Here is a 20,903-nt window from a genome sequence, read left to right on the forward strand (position 1 = left end):
GCCTGCTCAGGCCCATTTATGTGTATACCATTTCCATCTGATGAAGGAGTGTTGCTGTGCATATCCAACTTTGTGTGTTGGTGGCTCAGATAACAACCAGTTCATGATGGGCAGCTCAGGTTGCATGGTAACTTGGTGACTCATTAAGTATCAGTCTCTACTAAGGCCCAGTAGCAGGCCAAGAGCTGTTTCTCAAAAAGAGACTAGTTATTTGTTGGTAATGGCAGGGTTTCGCTCTAAAATCCTAAACCAAGATTCACCTATAGGGACCTCCCAGAAGCTTCAAACAGCATCCCTATCTGCCACTGCCACTTAAACACCACTGGATCTGCTGGATCATATGACCAAGTGGCAGAGCAGCTTGCACAGCAGCCTAGACCTATTGCAGAGACTTTTCTTGTTCTGGGCCCTACTCAAAACTAGCAGCTTTTTGGGTCAATTGGTAAATGGGCTGGAGTAACATAATGAAATTGGGAAATGTTGCCTCCAAAACCCAAACAGGCCCACTAAGTATTGTGCCTCTTTCTTGGTTGTAAGAGCAGCAAGATGCAACTACTTATCCTTCACCTTAGAAGAAATATTCCAACATGCCCCATGTCACTGGATCTCTACCAATTTCACTAAGGTAGAAGGTCCTTGAATTGTAGTCATATTTATTTCCTTCCCTCTGATGCAAATGTCTTTCCACTAAGTCTAGTGTAGTTTCTACTTCTTGCTCACTAGGTCAAATCAACATAATGTCATTAATATAACCAATCAGTGTAATATTTTGTGGAAGGGAAAGGCAATCAAGATCCCTATGAACTAAATTATGACATAGAGTTGGAGAGTTGATATACACCGGAGATACAACAATGAAGGTGTATTGCTGGCCCTGCCATCTGAAAGCAAACTTCCTTTATGGACTGGTATGAAAAAAAAGACATTTGCCAGATCAATTCTGTTGCCTTACGAAATAATGCTGAAATAAATATTTCATATATAACTTTTATATTTAAAATGCAAATTATAAATATAAGATACATATTTACTTGTGCAAATAATTCTATAGGCCTGAGTGAAAGGGAATGTTCCACCTTTCCACCTTTTTTTTAATGACAAATTTCTGATAAAATTCCTTTTTACCTAATGAATGACTTCAGTTTCAAGATATGCTAAATGCATTCAGTTTCCAGTAGCACTGGGCACACATTGTATGCTAGAACTTGGTGAACTTGAGGACTGAAAGTTTCTTGGCCTGCTTGTCTGGAAAGTGCCGTGGTTCCTTGCAGACCTTTCGTCTTCATTATTTTCCAAATTTCTCCTGGGTTGTTTTCTTTAATGGTAACTAAATAGAATAATCCTTTTGGTGAAAGGAGATCTGGAACCAGGGGGAAAAACCTGTGCATGACTTCCTGACCATTTCTGCCAGCAGCCCAAGCTGTCTCTATTCCGTGACTTCCTACCTCTTCAGGTGGAGTCACTACATAGAGGGGATTAAACACCAGAAGATCAACTTTTTCCTTCAATATTGGTAGCAAACATTTGACCACATCTGTAATAACTGGTTGAATGTGGACTTTGTTACACCATGCTGTCTTTAGGGTACAAGCTGCTGCCTCAGGGTTGATATCAGTGCACATGTACAAAGCCTGAGGACCTATCATAGAGGCTAGGAATGCAGATACTACACCAGACCCTGCCCCTATTTCCAGGCATATTTCCACTCCCGCCAGCTCGGCAGCCGCTACCTGGAGTGCGTCCAGAAGCAGAAATGTGTCCTCTGCAGGCTCATACATGTCACTGAACATGCCTCAGCCCACATGCCCGTGCAATGGCGTGGGGAAGCTCTGGGCTGCCATCTTCCTTCACGGCCAATGCCAGGCTTTTCTTTTTGCCCAAAAGGCCTAGAGAGATGCTGGGTTTTGTGAAGATTTTCAGTATTCAGTTATGCAATTTCAAGAGCCATGCTATAAAAAAGTCTCCCCCAAAAACAGAGTAGGGGAAATAGATAAAATAACTCTGACAGTGAAATTCTGTCAGATAAAAGCAAAGCTGAGATAAAAGAAAGCCAGATAAATACATCCCCCACAGACCATTAGCATTTAGCAATTTATACACCTGCAACTCCAAATTTGAGTGAATGGACAGTCTGTAGTTTGAGGTATAACCCAAGGTTTGTGAAGTCCCCAAACTCCTACCATCAGTCTAAGGCTCACAGTCATTTTTTTTTAATCCACTAAAAAATTTTTTTGTATGTTGGACCCAAACCGTCAGTCTGAGGCTCTTTTGGAGGCCAGTTCTGGACCACAGCATATTCTCTACACTTCCTAACTTGAGGCAGGTCCTGGCATGACCGAGGATCTTCCTCTCTCCCCGCTTACACTTCACTGTTTGCATTGGGTTTCCTATGGCTGCTATACCAAATTACCACAAGTTGATGGCTTAGAACAACAGAACTTCTTCTCTCACAGTTCTGGAAGCTGGAAAGAAGTTGCAGATCAAGGTGTTGGCAGGGCCAGCCTCCCTCCAGAGGCTCCAGGGGAGAACCCGTTCCTTGCCGCTTCAGCCCTGGTGGCTGCTGGCATTCCTTGACTTGCAGCTGCGTGACTCTAGTCTCTGCCTCTGTGGCCACCTCGCCTTCTTTTTTGTCAGTGTCACATCTCCCTCTGCTTCCCTCTTAAAAGGATACTGGTGATTGCAGTTAGTGTCCACTTGGATGATCCAGGATAATCTCCCCATCTCAAGACCTGTAACTTAATTTCATCTGCAAAGTACTTTTGTGCCGTGTAAGGTACCATGCAACAGCTCCGAGCATTAGGACATGGACATCTTTGGGGAGGGGGCGCATGATTCAGCCTATCATACTGTTCCCGAATGCTAAGACATGGCCTTTCTGTCACCTTAAGGTAGAGGCTAAGAGAAGAGAGCCAAGGAGTATATCTTAGTTTGGCATCATAGGGCATCCTAGGCTCCCAGGGCCTTCCTTTATTTAAACTACCAAATATAAAACAGAATTCCAGTCAGGTTGAGAGCCTCCAGATAATCGAGTAAGTTATGGAAGGCCTTTCAAGCAACCTTAAAACTCCCTTTTGGAGGATCCACAAAAAGACCTGTGTTTGATTCAACATACCATGTAAATTAAATACCATGTAAACCAAAGAAGTCACAGGTAGAGTCTACATGTAAAGGTGCCAGGGAAACTGCACCACATCATTTTACCACCTTTTTGGTCACCCATTGCTATGAGCAAATAGTTAATTGTATAGGACTTCAACAACCTCTCAGTGGGCCAGAGCAGAAGTTGGTGGCATTTGAATGTTTAAATCTGGCCCATAAGTCTTGGTGGGTTTCCAGCATGACCTTAATCTAAAATACATTCTGACCTAAACCACCTGGCTTTGCTAGCCTATGCCAACCAAATATACTGGATAATTATGCAGTATTGGACTTTGCACTGGTTGGGCATACACATTTAGCTTATCTTATCAAAGACAGAAATACAGCAATGCAACTTGGAAATGTAGAAAAACCAGACCTCAGCTGCAGCGCTGGATTTAATGGGCAATGCATAAGTAATGAGAAGAGCAACACGTGAAAAATAAAAGCAAGGGACCAAGAAACCTTGCCAGTAAGCTGGTGAGACATTGAAAGATTTCCTTATAAACCTCAAAGCCTGCTTGCTCAGCCTGTGACCTAGGCCCACCCTGAGCTGCTCAGCAGTAAAGTCCACTCTGTATTCACTCTGAACACATTCATTCTGCAAAATGTCCAGTAATAATAATGTCCCTGAGCTGCTAATTGATTGAGAAATGCTTTAAGAGCTTTATGACGGAGGGAAGGCACAATTAATTATTATTAGATCATGCAATTTATTAACTTTAAGGGCAAACAAAACCTCAACTGCAAGTGTTTCTTCATATTTCTGTGAGAAAATAGACTTGTCAGGCCACTGTTCTCTGCTATTAGCAACGTCATCTCCTCACCAGGAATAGAATTTGCATATATTGTCACAATATAAAGTTTTCTTATAAATATAGTTGGGAGCACTAATTTAGGGAATGTTTCATCTAAAATATAATTTGGCCATCATGTCTAATAACTGGATTCAAATGTAAATGCTTTTTAAGTATCTTAAATATCACAGACATAAAAGTAGAAGTCATGAATTTGACATTGTTAGAAACCCATCAAAGGAACTCCACATCTATATAGAAAAAAAGGTACAAAGCTATAAGATTGCTTTAAAAAGAAATATTTAAATGGCACTTACAAAATAATCTTCCCTATATGAATTAATACTGATACTATACTGTTTTCTGGTCCTAAAATATTTTCTAAGTGAGAAGTCTGATGTCTTTCTTTGGGAATCACCAGCCTATAGCTAGTTATAGGCTAGCTACTACTCTGAAAAACCTCTTTAAAAATGGGGAAGCCATAGATTGAAAAGCGTCCTCAAGAAATAAACCTAGAAATCAAGTTTTGGGTCTGTGATTAGTTATCCCACTAGTTGGATAAAAATTTTACTGAAAGTGTTTTCATATATATTCCATCTGTTGGAAAACTATCTAGATTCTTTGCTTGCGAGTGACAGATATCCAACTCTGCCATGGTAAACTAGGTAACGTAATGTATTACCATTTTATACCATAATATATATAAAGTATACATTATGTATACTTTGTATACTTTATATACATTATCTTCCTCCCCATAACTTGTATAGCCATGGAAAGAGAAAGGAAGGAGCTGGTCTTAGGGATATGTATATCTAGGGACTCAAATGCTTTGGGGACTTTGTCCAACTTGTTTCTGGTCCTTTCTGCATTCTGGCTTCATTCACTTTGTTGCAAGTAGAATTTCTTCACATAGCAAGGTACGTGGCACAGGCCACTCTGGGCTTGCAGCCTCCTAGCTTAATGATCCTAAAGGAAAGAGAACTTCTCTCTTCCAGGTGTAGTTGAAAAATTCCAGGGAAGGGCTCTTGGCTTACTTGAACTACATGATTATACATAGATCAATCCCTGAGGACAGAGAGATGGTATATTATCAATAATATAACTGACCTCGCCTGAGTAATGTGCCTATAATGCCCCTCTGATTAGTAGGGCAAGGGCTGTTTATTAATAAATAAATAAATAAATTTATTAATGAATTTATTAATAAATTTATGAATTTATTTATTAATGAATACATTAATAAATTCATTAGTTTTAATTTATTGATAAATTAATTTTTAAATTTATTAATAAATTAATTTTAAAATTTATTAATAACTTTATTGATTAATTAATTAATTTTTAAATTTATCAATAAATTAATCTTTAAATTAATAACTTTATTGGTAAATTTAAAAATTTTTAAATTTATTAATAAATTTATTAATTTTAAATTTATTAATAACTTTATTGATAAAGTTATTAATTTTTAAATTTATTAATAAATTAATTTTTAAATTTAATAACTTTATTGATAAATTAATTAATTTTTAAATTTATTAAGAAATTTATTAAGAAATTAATTAATTTTAAATTTATTAAGAAATTTATTAATAAATTAATTTTTTAAATTTATTAATAAATTTATTAATGATTGACAAATGAATAATAAGAAGGTGTATTCGTTCATTTGGGCTGCTAGAACAAAATACCTTAGACCAGGTAATTTATAAACAACAGAAATGTATTGTTTACAGCTCTGGAGGCTAGGAATTCCAAGATCAAGGCACCAGCAGATTTGGTGCCTGGTGAAGGCTCACACTCTCCTTAAAAAATGGCACTTTCTCACTGTGACTGCACATGGTGAAAGGGGCAAATGGTTCCCTCAAGCCTCTTTTATAAGATCACTAATCTCATTCGTGAGGGCAAAGCCTAAAGGCCCTACTGCTTAATGTCATCACAATGGGGATTAGATTTCAACATGAATTTTGGAGGAACATGAACATTCAGACCATAGCAGAGGGACAGCACAGTTACTAAGAAAAGTGAAGGGATAGCCTCCGCCACTAAGGAAAGTGTTCTGCCACCCCCCTTCCACCCCCAGCTGGTATCTACTGCATTCTCTGTGCACACACAGAATGGCCACTTGAGGCAGACATCCCTAGTTAGTGGTGCAAAGTGCGTGGTCTTTGATGTCAGACAGAACAGAGTTTGAATCATGCCTCTTACCCTAACTTGTTGCATTACCTTAGGCAGATTACTAAACCATTCTAACCCTTAGTTTTCTCATATTAAAAATGGGGATTATAATACCTGATGTATAGCATGTGGTGATTAAATTAAATAACGTAGGTAAAGGGGGCTATTTGTTGACTAAATGAGTGTCAGACCAGGACCAGGCACTAGGAGTTAATGGCATTCACACAGACACACACAGACACACACACACACACACACACGAACACACACCCCAAAAGACCCAGACACTATTCCTGCCCTCAAGGAACCTAATCTAAACCACTTCTGGTTTGGGACAGCAAGACCTTAGATAGCTATGGACCCTCAAAACCTTGTAATTTCAAATTCCATGTGACTCGTTTGGACCTTAGCCACACCCCTGGACTGGATCCTAGCCTTGGCTGCCCAGGCTTTGGTCTAGGGTATTCTCTCTGCTCCTCACTCCAGGTCTCTGACCTCTCACCACTTAGTGAAGAGTTACTATGCACCAAAGGTTACTATGATAATACTTTATATACATTATCTTCCTCCCCACAACTCTAGAAGGTTGCCCCCATTTTAGAGATGAGAAAATGGAAGCTAAGAGAAATCATGTGATTTGACCAGTTAACGTAAGCAGCAGGAAGTGGAGTCAGAGTTCAAACCCAGATCTGTCTGATTCTAGAGCCCACTCCCTCAAACACTCACAGCCTAGCCTCACAGCCTCCAAACTTTCCCTATTTCAGCCTGGGGTGTCTGGCCACTCCTCTTGGCGATAGCTCACTTCCCAGGACCTGCTCTCTGCCCCCTGGGCTTACCGCTGCAGTCCTTTCTCACCTGACACAACTCCCAGTCCTGGTCCCCACAGCACAACTCTGCTACCACCCATAATGCTGCATGAACTTAAGAAGCTGACAGTGTTTCCTGCCACCCAACATCACCTAACAGATGAGACTGAATTTTTCCAGTCTTCAAATCAGTTTTTTTAGTATAAAGGAAACTTCTTTGGGGATAGTCATTGAATAGCTCAAGCTTCTCTCTCCATCTGAGGAAAGCATTTTTGTTTGGACAGAAAGGAAAACAACATCTTCTCTTATGGGCTAAATCTTGTCTGTCCCTCCTCTGAATTCATATGTTGAAGCCCTAACTCCCGGTGCCTCAGAATGTGATTGTGTTTAGAGATTAAGTCTTTGTAGCAGGGTGCTGTGGCTCATGCCTGTGATCCCAGCACTTTGGGAGGCTGAGGCAGGCAGATCACTTGAGGTCAAGAGTTTGAGGCCAGTGTGGCCAACATGGTGAAACCCCGTCTTTACTAAAAAAATACAAAAAATTAGCCAGGCATGGTGGTGGAAGCCTGTAATCCCAGCTACTCGGGAGGCTGAGGCAGGAGAATTGCTTGAGCCTGGGAGGCAGAGGTTATAGTGAGCCGAGATAGTGCCACTGCACTCCAGCCTGGGTGACAAAGCGAGACTCCATCTTAAAAAAAAGAGATAAAGTCTTTGCAGAAGTAAGTAAATTAAAATGAAGTCATTGTGGTGGATCCTAATCCAATATGACTGGTGTTCTTATAAGAAGAAGATTCGGAGACCAAGCACAGTGGCTCAGACCTGTAATCCCAACACTTTGGGAGGCTGAGGCAGGTGGATTCCTTGAGCCTAAGAGTTTGAGGCCACCCCGGGCAACATAGCAAGACCCTGTCTCTACAAAAAAAAAGTACAAAAATTAGCTGGGTGTGGTGGTGCATGCCCCTAGTCCCAGCTACTAAGGAGGCTGAGGTGGGAACATAACCTGGGCCTGGGGAGGTCAAGGCTACAATAAGCCATGATTGTGTCACTGCACTCCAACCTTTTTTGAGATAGAGTAAGACCCTGTCTCAAAAAAAAAAATCAAAAAGAAGAAGATTTGGAAACAGACCTGGACAGAAGGAAGATGATGTGAAGGCACAGGGATAAGATGGCCATCTGTAAGCTAAGGAGAAAGGTCTGGAATAAATTCTTTTCTCATGACCCTTGAAAGAAACCAACTCTGCTGACACCTTGATCTATCTTACACTTCTAGTCTCCAGAACCATGAGAAAATACATTTCTATTCATCCACTCACTCTGTGGGACTTTGTTACAGTAGTCCTAGCAAATCAATACATCTTCCCACAGTCACCCCCATCACCAGCAAATGAGCTTCCACAACCCTTTCCAAAGGAAGAGAAATCCATCAACAATCACTTGTTCCACAGCGACCAGTAAGGTGTCCGGCCTTGTGCTTATGCACAGGAGCTACAAGGTGAGTAAGGAAGGACTGTCAGGAGCATGTGTTCCTTTTATTTTTTTTAACCTCCACATTCATTGGCTAACATAGCCATATCCAGGAATAGCAAATTCAAGGCACATGTATGTACAAAGTTACCCGCACACTCATGACCAGGATCAAGATCCAAATCAACCACTGAACCCTACCCACTGAGCCTGGATCACTGCCTCAGAATCCTTTCTAACAGAGCTCTATGAATCACTACAAATAAGGCCAGATTCCCACTTCACATGAAACGTATGTGCCCTATGAGGGAGAAGCTCCTTATTGCTTTCCTAATATCTGTTTTCTTCTTCCTTACTGAGACAGCCTGTTTTTATTCAAGTAAAAGCAGCATTTCTCACCTTTTCTTTAATACTGTTCAATGAAATACAATGGAAGATACTGACGGGAAGTCTCCTCAAAAGGACAAGTGACAATTGTATGCAATCTTATGTTTCCTATTCATCCACTCTGCTTTCTGGGATGAAACCGTGATGACTGGAACTTCAGCAGCCATTTTGGATTATGAGTCCATGATGAGGATGGAAGCTAACACTGAGGATGAAGGAAAAGAAAGGTAGAAGAAATATGCTTTCTTGATGATTGTGGAGCCTCCATACCAGCCCTACATTGCCTACAGCCAGACCCATGTGTTTGAACTATTATTATTTGGGTTTTCTTGTTATATGCTGCCAGACCTAAAATTTATTGATACAGCACCTATGACAATTATTGCAAAATGGCTTACTCAACACCAGTGATCAACTTCTTGCTGTATTCCTCTATTATAGAGGCTGGAAAGCTAAAAATACAAATTCCTGGTTCCCTTCCTTGCAGCTGGGGCAGCCATATGAAATGTAAGCCAGTTCTGCCATTGAATGCAAGCAGAAGTCTGCTGAGGATTTCTGAAAAAGACTCTTTCATTTTCTTTCTTCTTCTTTCCACCTGGAATGCAAATGCATGGCTGGGTGGCTCCATAGCCATCTTTCGATCATGAGGCAACAAGCATGAGGACAAAGACACCAACAAACAGCCAAGCACCAGGCTCATGCCTGTAATCCCAGAACTTTGGAAGGCCAAGGCAGGAGGATCACGTTAGCCCAGGAGTTTGAGACCAGCCTGAGCAACATAGTGAGACCCCATCTCTACAAAAAAATTTAAAAATTAGCTGTGTATGGTGGTGCATGCCTGTAGTGCCAACTACTTGGGAGGCTAAGGCAGGAAGATTGCTTGAGCCCAGAAGTTCAGGGCTGCAGTGAGCCATGATCTTACCACTGTGCTCTAGCCTGGGCAACAGTGAGACCCTGTCTCAAAGAAGAAGAAGAAAAAAAAAAAAGACACCAACAACCTAGAGATAGTAAAGTGGAAATACAGGAAGGACCTGGTCCTCCATGGCATTAAGCAAGGGCCCTGCACTGCTTGTCTCTGGACTTCTTGTTATGGGAAAGAAACAAACCCTATTTGTCTAAGCTGCTTTGGATGGGTTTTCCATATTTTGTGGCTGAACACATTCCCCAAACCATCCCTATACTAGCCCTTCAGTTCTCAGCTGAGGCATTACCTTGTCTGAGATCACCCCAAGCCTGGGTGACTCTATTAGCTTCCTAAAGCTACCATAACAAATTGCCACAAATTCAGTGCCTTAAAACAATGTACATTTATTACCTCATAGTCCAAGAGGCCAGAAGTCCTAAATCAAGGTGGCCATAGGGTTAGTTCCTTCTGGAGGCTCTGAAAGAGGAATCTTCTCCCAGCTGCTCTCCTGGCTTCTAGCAGATCCCAGCAATTCTTGGTGTTCCTTGGCTATAGCTACATTACTCCAATCTCTGCATCAGTCTTCATATGCCCTTCTTCCGTGTGTGTGTGTGTGTGTGTTTGTGTGTGTGTGTGTGTGTGTGTATGTGTTTGTGTGTTTCCCTTAAAAGGACACCAGTCATTTGATTTAGGGCCCTCCCTAACCCAGTATGACCTTATCTTAACTTGATTACATCTGCAAAGACCCTATTTCCAAATAAGGTCACATTCACAGTACTGGGGTTAGGACTTAAACATCTCATTTGTAGGGACACAATTCAACCCAACGCCCCCTTGGAGACCTGTGCTCACCATGTTAGTCACACACCACACTCAACTCATTACACTATGAAGAGCCTATATAATGGGACTTCAGACTGGCTTCTTGATTCAGCCATCTCACTAATCATTTTAATGATTTTTAGCTCTGCAATAACTCAGTTTCTTCATCAGTTATATGGAAATAAAAATACTTGCTTTGTCTACAAGGTTAACATGCAATGCCACTGAAGTAATGTAGATGACACAGCCTTGAAAAACATAAAGCTTTTTTAAGAAGTGAGACCTTTTGGAATTCCTCTCCTTCTTCAACAGCATCCTCATTATTCACCTCGGATTTTTGAATTTTTAAGCATGAAAAGGAAAATAGGAATGAGCTTGGGTAGCTGGGAACAGTAAGTAGAGACAAGTGAGCATTCAACCTATTTTCTGCTTGCAGAGGGTACCCCAAAGACAGGTCAGGGGGAAGCAGGAGAGGGGCTGGAGCTTTATCAGTTGGACCAGGGCTGGGCTCAAAGGAAATGGTCCTGAGATGGCAGGCTGATGGGCCACCAGGCAAGCCACCAGGCACTTCACAAGCTGCAACTTCAAATACAATCTACGTTCTCCAAATGTTATCTTTTGTATTTACCTGGACCTCACAGCCTTGCTATCATTCTTTAGGGGCTCTAAAAACACAAACCGTTTAAAACATAAGAAAAATACAGTAAGCAATGTAATAAAAGCACTTGTTATTCCTACTCAGATTTAACATAGGATAATATTTTGCCACATTGAATCCAAATCCTTTTTAAGAAACAAAGCATAAAATACAATGAAGTCCTCGCTTTATGATGCCAGTTCCCTCCCCCATTCCCATTGTTTTGAAGTTGGTGTGTATCCTCCTGTGCTTTTGATACATTTCTGCATATGCAGGTAGCCATATTAAAAATATTTAATGTCATTCCCTGCATTTTAAAATTTTCATAAAAGCATCATTCTGTATATACACTGCACTTGCTTTTTTTACTCAGCATGACTTTGAGATTTATCCCTGTTGCTACATATAAATCTAGTTTATTCATTTTAACTACTAAATGTTATTACATTATGTGAATAAACCACAGTTCATTTTTCTATTCCCCTACTGTGGAACAATTAGACTGTTTCTAATTTTTTTAATATTATAACCAATGCTTCAGTGAACAAACATTTGCATTCCTCTTCATGCCTGTGTATGAGAGTTTCTCTAGATCTATCCATAACCAATAACCATACAAGTACTGGGCTGTAGGGTATTCACATCTTCAACTTCACATAAGTTTTAAGCTTTAATATAATTTGAATTAATCAGTTTATTCAATATGTTTTGAGCTTTGGTGTCTAATTTAGGAAATACTCGTCTCCACTTAGGTCCTAGAAATAATATCATATCCTCTTCACTTGTTTACGTTTAAGCCTTTAATTCACCTGAAATTAATTTTTGTGTATGGTATGAAGTAGGAATCTAATTTTGTGCTTTTTCATATGTATGGCTGGTTGTCCAGAACCATTCTTCAAAGGGTCCATTCCTTCTGCATTTATTCATAACCCATCCTGCTGGTATAGCCATTCCTCCAAATGGTGGAGGCTAATCGTCAGCTCTTTGTACTTTCTAAATTCTTCAAAATTCTCTCCTGCCTGTTCTTGGCTAAGTACTTTCTTAAGGAAAAATTTTAACTGGGTGAGTCAAGGCTGTCAACTTAAAGGAGCAACACACTTGATGGAAGAAGTTTAACTAAAAACCTGTTAGTACCTTTTGTTAGTGAGCAGAAGGCAGGCTTAGAAAGAGTCTGAACATAAGAGACCTTCAGATAGGGAAAGGAAGCAGTGAGTCTTGACTGGTGTGGCCCAGGTCAGGGAAGACCTGAAGTGGGACATTCTGGAGGGCTAGATACTTGAGGAAAGTGGAGCCAGGATGCCCCATTCTGCACCTTTCACGGCTTGCTGCAGGGAACCCCTGCACTACTGGGTCTCTAAGCCTCAGATTCCTAATATGTAAAATGGGTATAACAATACCATCCTTCCCATGCTGTTTTCTAGAAGATAGAAATGATGCACCTAACATCACACCTAACACACATTAAGGGAGCACTTAATGAAGAGTAGCTATACTTGTTATCGCTATCAGTTATCATCGGTTTATCCAGATTCATTCAATAATACTGGCAATCCTCAATTCCCTGGAACAAACTTTTAAGCATCAGTTCAAATGCATTTTACCATTGTGTTGGATGTCTCCAAAAAGGGCTGTGTATTAGTCCGTTTTCACACTGCTATAAAGAAATAACTGAGACTGGGTAATTTAGAAAGGAAAAAGGTTTAATTGATTCACAGTTCTGCATCGCTGGGGAGGCCTCAGGAAACTTACAATCATGGCAGAAGGTGAAGGAGGCACAAGGCATGTCTTATATGGCAGCAGAAAAGAGAGGGAGAGAGTGGGGAAGTGCCACGCACTTATCAAACAACCAGATCTCACTCACTGTCACAAGAACAGCAAGGGTGATATCCACCCCCATGATCCAATCACCTCCCACCAAGTCCCTCCCTTGACACATGGGGATTACAATTCCAGATGAGATTTTGTCAGAGGCGTGTGAACCAGAGCAATTCCATCTTGAATAGGATGGAGGCTGAGATTTACTGGGCTGCATTCCCAGATGGTTAAGGCATTCTAAGTCACAGGATGAGACAGGAGGTTGGCACAAGATACAGGTTGGCACAAGATAGAGGTCATAAAGACCTTGCTGATAAAACAGGTTGCAGTAAAGAAGCAGGCCAAAACCCACCAAAACCAAGATGGTGACAAGAGTGACCTCTGGTCATCCTTCCTCACTGCTATCCCACCAGCACCACAACAGTTTACAGATGCCATGGCAATGTCAGGAAATTATCCTATATGGTCTAAAAGGGGGAGGCATGAATAATCTATCCCTTGTTTAGCATATCATCAAGAAATAACCATAAAAATGGGCAACCAGCAGCCCTAGAAGCTGCTCTATGGAGTAGCCATAATTTTATTCCTATACTTTCCTAATAAACTCGATTTCAGTTTACTGTATGGACTCGCCCTGAATCCTTTCTTGTGCAAGATCCAAGAACCCTATCTTGGGATCTGGATTGGGACCACTTTCCTGTAATAATTTGGGCGGAGACACAGAGCTAAACCATATCAGGCTACCATCAATTCCTCCCCCACCTCATTGTGCATGCTGCTTCTGCCACCAAGAGGTGAAGTTGGTTCCTCTTTCCTTTGAATCTGGGCTGGATTCGTCACTTGCATTGGCCAACAAAATATGGACAAAGTGACCCTATGCTAGTCCTGGACCACCCCTTAAGAGTTTAAGAAGCCTGGCATTTATTTTTCCTCTTAGAGCCCAGCAACCACACTGTAAGGAAGTGCAGGCTATCCTCTGGAGATGAGAAGACCTGGAGGATGAGACCTATGTGGAGAGGCAGATACATGGAGGAAAACAGAAGTGTCCAGTGGACAGTCAGCACCAGGTCCCAGACATGTGAGAGAGACCTTCAGGGACCCTCTAGCCCAGTCCATCTGCCAGCTGAATGAAGCTGTAAGAGAGCCCAAACAGCACCACATCTGGCTGAAGAACTGCCTGGCCAACCCACAGAATTTAGGAAGATAATGAATTGCTGTTGTTTCAAGACACTAAATTTTGGGGTGCTTTGTTACCCAAAAGTAGATAACAGAAATAATCATAGATACGACAGCTCAAATATGATGGTTGTATTGTTCTAATACTAGCAGGAATGGCTGTTTAATCCATAAACATAATACACTTGCAATGAGAAATAATAGAAAATTCTACATACTGATGCAGAATGCCTAGAAAATCCAAGAGGGCCTGGGTAATGACATGCAAATGAAGACAAGAATTCCTCATCAGAATCAGACAAACTAGAAAAGTGCTCACAGTCTACCTGAATTCTTATTCTTTACCCTGGGGCAATCTGGTTTTTTTTTTTTTTTTTTTTTTAAGAAAAGAGAGAAAGTATCATTTTTAAAAAGAAAAAAAACCCTTCAGTTCCAATCACTTTTCAAACTTAAGCAGAACAACTTTCACAGCTTCAGTCAAGTTTGTCAAAAAGTAATTTTCTACCTAATTTACTTTCACAGACCTTCTCAGAGGCCGGAGGAAAAATTCCTTTCTGACAAGGGGGAGAATGGAACTCACATTTCCTCCAAGGTTTCCTTCCCTCTGGCTACTTTGCACGTGTCAGGGGCACCAAGGACAGGCTCTGCTTAACCCAGCAGGCAGCCTGGAGGCAGAAAGTGTTGTGAATCCCTCAGCAGCAGGGCCAGGAACTTGCTTGCGATTCCCTGCCATGGCTGATCTGTTAGCCCCAGAATTGTGGTCAATTGGAAACTGAAAACCTGGTTTCTTGGGGCTGTTCTACAGCTAAGAGTATGAGGAAATCCAGTGTGGCTTCTTGTTTACACAGGGGTCAAATAGAGGTGGAACAAACTGAAAACCAATTTTACTCCACTGTTCCTAAGTAATTTATGACAATGTGGACAGATAGAAATCTTCCCAGAAAAGAAAAGCAGACAGGTAAATTACTGTGGCTTTTTAAGTGATCTGTAGTATTTTTGCTTATCTTCTCTCTTTTTTTCTTAAGCTGCTCCTTTGCCTCATTATTTCTGCATATAAATGAGAAGATTTTGTATTAGTGAATGGTCCTGAAGGACGACACCATTTCCCAAGCACAGACATCTCTGTGTTGGTGTGCCCACCCCCACCAACTCACCCCAATCTTTTCCTTTGTGCCCTGAATCCAGCTGGGGGGCTGTCATGAAACATTAGTGATATTTAATTACAGGGCCTAATAACAGTGATTGAAATGATCATGCAGAGAATAATTCAGTGTATGTACCAGCACACTCAGACCTTTGCATTGTGCTTTTATTTGCATTCCTGGACTCACTTGTGCTTGCCATGTGCTGTGGGGAAAAGTTAAGGAGGTGGCCAAATCCCCTTGTAACCTCTGCAATTAACTTGTACAAAATATGGGCAGTTTTGACATAGTGGAGAGTACATGATCTTCAGCAGAATCTAAATGCACACTGACCATAGGGAAGCCTGCTAAGTCCAGAGTTCAGCTTTGCCACAAACAGGAAACTGGAGGAGAGAATACCATGGTTGAGAGGGAGAGGATGGGCCTCCTGAACTACATTGGTTCAGCACCTGTTATGGACTGGGCTAGAACTTTATACATCTACATTTTCTCCATTAATTCTCCCACAAGCTCTGTGTGTTAAGTATTCCTATCACCCTGTTATTGATGGTTACTTCTCCTCCACCTCAAACATTCTCCTCTCTAACCAGCCCTAGCTCTCTCCTAGTTACCTCCTACTAACCCTTGTGAAAGGAAAATAAATCCTGGGGCTCCAAAATCACTAAGTGAAAGGGAAAAGTCAAGCTGGGAACTGCTTAGGGCAAACCTGCCTCCCATTCTATTCAAAGTTACCCCTCTGCTCCATTCTATTCAAAGTTACCCCTCTGCTCATGAAGATAAATGCATATCTGATTGCCTCCTTTGGAGAGGCTAATCAGAAACTCAAAAGAATGTAACCATTTGTCTCTTATCTATTTATGACCTGGAAGCCCCCTCCCCTGCTTCAATCCCGCCTTTGCTTCGAGTTGTCCTACCTTTTCCGAACCAAACCAATGCTTATCGTACATGTGTTGATTGATGTCTCATGTCTCCCTAAAACATATAAAACCAAACTGTGCACTGACCACCTTGGGCACATGTTGTCAGGACCTCCTGAGGCAATGTCACTGGCGTGTGTCCTCAACCTTGGCAAATTAAACTTTCTGAATTAACTGAGACCTGTCGCAGACATTTCAGGTTCACACTCATTAGGACTCATTCAGTTATTACCCAGTTCCTCTGAGAACGTTTCCCTTACCCTCCCCTGGGCCTCAGCTCCCACAGCCGCCTGCGATGACAGCTGGTATGCTATGCTGTGCGGTAATTAGTTGTTTACTTTTCTGACAGCCTCCACTAGACTCCAAGAGGGAGAAATTTCATCTTACTCATTTTCGTGTCTCTCAAACTTAGCACAGTGCCTGGCATGTGATCTGTGCTTAGTTAAAATTTGTAGAATGAACTGAGTAAACTGCTCATAGGGATACAGTTAGCTTCCGCTTCCGTTTAGGTCTGTTCGGCTCCAAAGCCTTATCACAAAAGTTTCTATTGAAGACTTTTTATTAAGTAGACATAGTATTCAGAGCACTGTTTCAGCAAAAAAAAAGAAAAAAAAAAAAGAGAGAGAAGAAAACTCATTATCCAAGTTTAAATTGATGTTAGAGGTCAGGGAGAATCTCCTGGCATTCTCCAAGAAAAGGCATTGAGTGATATGTTATGTTGCTGGTTGAGTACGAGGGTGAGTGCTGCAGCGCTGTGTAGAATGTATTAGTTGTTTGCAAATACTAGAGTAATTCTGCCCCCTTTCCAATCCTTCTGTGGCCCATGGGGTCACTAGGAGCAGAGGACAATAGCGTCTCCTGCTGCCTTTCCTAAGAGTACCATTTCAGAATATCTGGAAGAATACCCAGCCGAAGGATTTAATCTTGTCCCCCAAAGTAAAAACTAAACAAATAACTTTAATTTTCAAGCTTTGGCAAGGTATTCCAAGTATCCAACTGGTGGCCTTTAATTTATAGATGGCCAAAATTGACACCTTTTTTTTTCCACTAAGGTGGCACAGGAAAAGAAACGTTTTAAAGAGATAGACAAAACTCTGCATAGCAATATAATATTCTACTTCTATCATGGGCAAGAGCATTTTAGTGGACCATATTTTAATTATAAATATGTTTCATTTCATCAGTATGGATTTAGACTGTAGTGTGTGTGTGTGTGTGTGTGTGTGTGTGTGTATTGTGAGGGTGTCCAAGTGAACTAATAGCTATACAGAGGATCACTAAGAAGGATGAGGAGCCCTATATGCACTTTATCCCAGCTAAAAGATCATGGAGGAAATAGTTAAAGCCCATCCTAAACTATTCTGCTAAAATCTGGACTAGAGTATATACAGGCATACCTCATAAATATTGCATGTACAGATCCAGATCACTGCAAAAAAAAGCAATTATCATAATACAGTGAGTAACATGAATTTTTTGGTGTTCCAGTATATATAGAAGATATGTTTATACTATGCTGTACTCTATTAATTGCGCAATTGTGTGTATCATTATGTCTATAAAAACAATATACGTACCTTAATTTTAAAATGCTTTCTTGCCAAAAAGTGCAAAGGATCATCTGAGCCTTCAATGAGTCATAATCTTTTTGCTGGTGGAGAGTCTTGCCTGGATGTTGATGGCTGCTGACTGATCAGGGTGGTAGTTGCTGAAGGTTGGGGAGGTTGTGGCAATTTCTTAACATAACAATGATATTTGCCACATCAATTGACTCTTCCTTTCATGAAAGATTTCTCTGTAACATGTGATGCTATTAGGTAGCATTGTACCCACAGTGGCACTGCTTTCAAAATTTCAGTCAGTCCTCTCAAATCCTGCCACTGCTTTAGCAACTAAGTTTATGTAATATTCTAAACCCTTTGTTGTCCTTTCAATAGTGTTCACAGCATCTTCACCAGGGGTACATTCTATCTCAATAAACCACTTTCTTTGTTTAATCTATAAAAAGCAATTCCTCATCAATTCAACTTTCATCATGAGAGTGCAGCAATCCAGTCACATTTTTCAGGCTTCACTTCTAATTCTAGTTTTCTTGCTATTTCCATCACATCTGCAGTTATTTCCTCCACTAAAGTCTTGAGCCTCTCCAAGTCACTCATGAGGATCTGGGTTATCAGTAAAATAATTTTATTTATTTATTCATTTATTGTATTCTTTTTTAGGGACAGGTTCTCCTTCTGTTGCCCAGGCTGGAGTGCAGTGGTGCAATGATGGCTCACTGCAGTCCTGACCTTCCAAACTCAAGTGATCCTCCCACCTCAGCCTCCTGAGTAGTTGGGACTACAGGTGCAACATCACCACACCTGGCTAATTTCTGTATTTTTTCTAGAGACAGGATCTCACCATGTTGCCCAGGCTGGTCTTGAGCTCCTGAGCTGAAGCAATCCTCCTGCCTCAGCCTCCAAAAGTGTGGGGATTACAGGAATAAGCCACCATGCCTCGCTAGTAAAATAACTTGTAAAAAGTCATCCATGAAGATTGGAATCAACTTCTTCCTAACTCCTATTAGTGTTAATATTTCAACCTCCTCCTATGAATCATGAATGTTCTGAATGGCGAATCCTTTCCGGAAAGTTTTCAATCTATTTTGCCCCAATCCATCAGAGTAATCACTATCTATGGCAAGTAAATAGCCTTACAAAATGTATTTCTGAAATGATAAAACTTAAATGTTAAAATTATTCTTTGATCCATGGATATTGTGCTAGCAGGCATGAAAACAACATTAATCTCCTTGTACATCTCCATCAGAGCTCTTGGGTGACTAGGTGCATTGTCAATAAGCACTAACATTTTGAAAGGAATCTTTTTCTCTGAGCAGTAAGTATCATCAACGGTGGACTTAAAATATTCAGTAAACCATGCTGTACACAAATGTGTTGTCATCAGGCTTTGTTGTTCCATTTAGAGAGCACAGGCAGTAGATTTAGCATAATTCTTAAGGGCCCTAGGATTTTTAGAATGCTAAATAAGCACTGGCTTCAACTCAGAGTAGGTGCACTAGTCCCTAACAAGAGAGTCAGCCTGTCCTTTGAGAGTCAGGCCTTGACATCCTCTCTAGCTAAGAAAATTCTAGATGGTATCTTCTTCCAATGGAAGGGTGTTTCATCTACATTGAAAATGTGTTGATGGCATAGGAAAAAGAAACAATGCTGACTATTAGTGACTCCTAGGTTTTGGAAATCTGTGCTATGCATAGGATATTGAAGTTGAGCTTGAGTCTGTGAAAGGAAAATAAATCTTGGGACCCCAAAATCATTCAGCCAAAGGGAAAAGTCAAGCTGGGAACTGCGGGCAAACCTGCCTCTCATTCTATTCCCAAATAAGATAGGTATGAAGATTAAAAAGCGACATACCTCCATCACAATTTACCTACAAAGAAATTACTTGTGGACAAAGGACAGGCAGAACTCAAAGTCATTCTTGTGCTTACATGAGACAAATGCATCTCTGATTGCTTCCTTTGCCCTATTTCACTAAGCCAGACTAACGCATAAGTGATGATTCCTGTGAATTGGACATTGGGTGAAAAGCTAATAAGAAACTCAAAAGAATGCAATCGTTTGTCTCTTATCTAACTGTGACCTGGAAGCTCCTTCCCCTCTTCGAGTTGTCCCTCCTTTCCAGACCAAACCAATGTACATCTTACATATATTGACTGATGTCTCATGTCTCCCTGAAATGTATAAAACCAAGCTGTGTGCCGACCACCTTGGGCACATGTCAGCAGGACCTCCCAAGGCTGTGTCATGGGCGAGTTCTTAACTTTGGCAAAATAAACTTTCTAAATCAATTGTGACCTGTCTCAGATACCTCTTAGTTTACAATTCAGTCATCCACTTTAAGAGCCCAAGCCAGTAGAACTCTCTGGAATGATGGAAATGTCCTATATTTGCACTGCCCAGAATAGTCATACGATATTTGAAAAATATTTTTGGTCTTTGAACCTGTTTCCTGGCATGCAACTCCTAAAATTCATAGAAACTCCAAAGTTACGTCTTTTTGTATGCTAATAATTGATTGATGGCTGTCAGCCCCTAGGTAGCTTCAGGATAGAGGCTGATCCTGGAAAGACCAAGGCATGATTGGAGGGTTGGGACTTTCAGCCCATCCCACAACCTCTGAAGAGAAGCTGAAAGTTAAGTTAATTACCAATGGCCAATGGTTTATTAAATTATGTTTATGTAATAAAGCCTCCATAAAACCCCAAAAGAAGAGGGTTCAAGGAGCTTCTGGATAGCTGAACACATGGAGTTTCCTGGAGGGTGGTGTGCCTGTGGAGAGCATGAAACCTCCTTGCCCCTTCCCCCATACCTCATCCTATGCATCTCTTCATCTGTATCTTCTGTAATATCCTTTATAATAAACCAGTAAACATAAGTGATTCCCTGAGTTCTATGAGCCACTCTAACAAATTAATCTAACCCAAAGAGGGTGTCCTGGGAACCCCAACTTGAAGACCATTGGTCAGAAGTTCCTGAGGCCTGGAGTTGTGATCTGTGGGAAGTGGGGGGCAGTCCTATGGAACTAAACCCTCAATATATGGTTTTTGAAGCTATCTCCCAGGTAGAGCGCATCAGGATTGAACTGGAGGATATCCAGCTGGTGTCCACTGCAAAATTAATTGCTTGCTTAAGTATGTGAGGAAAAACCCCCA

General features: G+C 41.0%; 1 pseudogene; it reads right to left on the minus strand.

The window, feature by feature from the left end:
- Window positions 1-1,198: 1,198 nt before the first annotated feature.
- Window positions 1,199-1,841, minus strand: LOC100984530 (methyltransferase N6AMT1-like; annotated as a pseudogene).
- Window positions 1,842-20,903: the final 19,062 nt, after the last annotated feature.

Source organism: Pan paniscus, chromosome 9 (assembly GCF_029289425.2).
Source record: "Pan paniscus chromosome 9, NHGRI_mPanPan1-v2.0_pri, whole genome shotgun sequence".
NCBI lineage: Eukaryota > Metazoa > Chordata > Mammalia > Primates > Hominidae > Pan > Pan paniscus.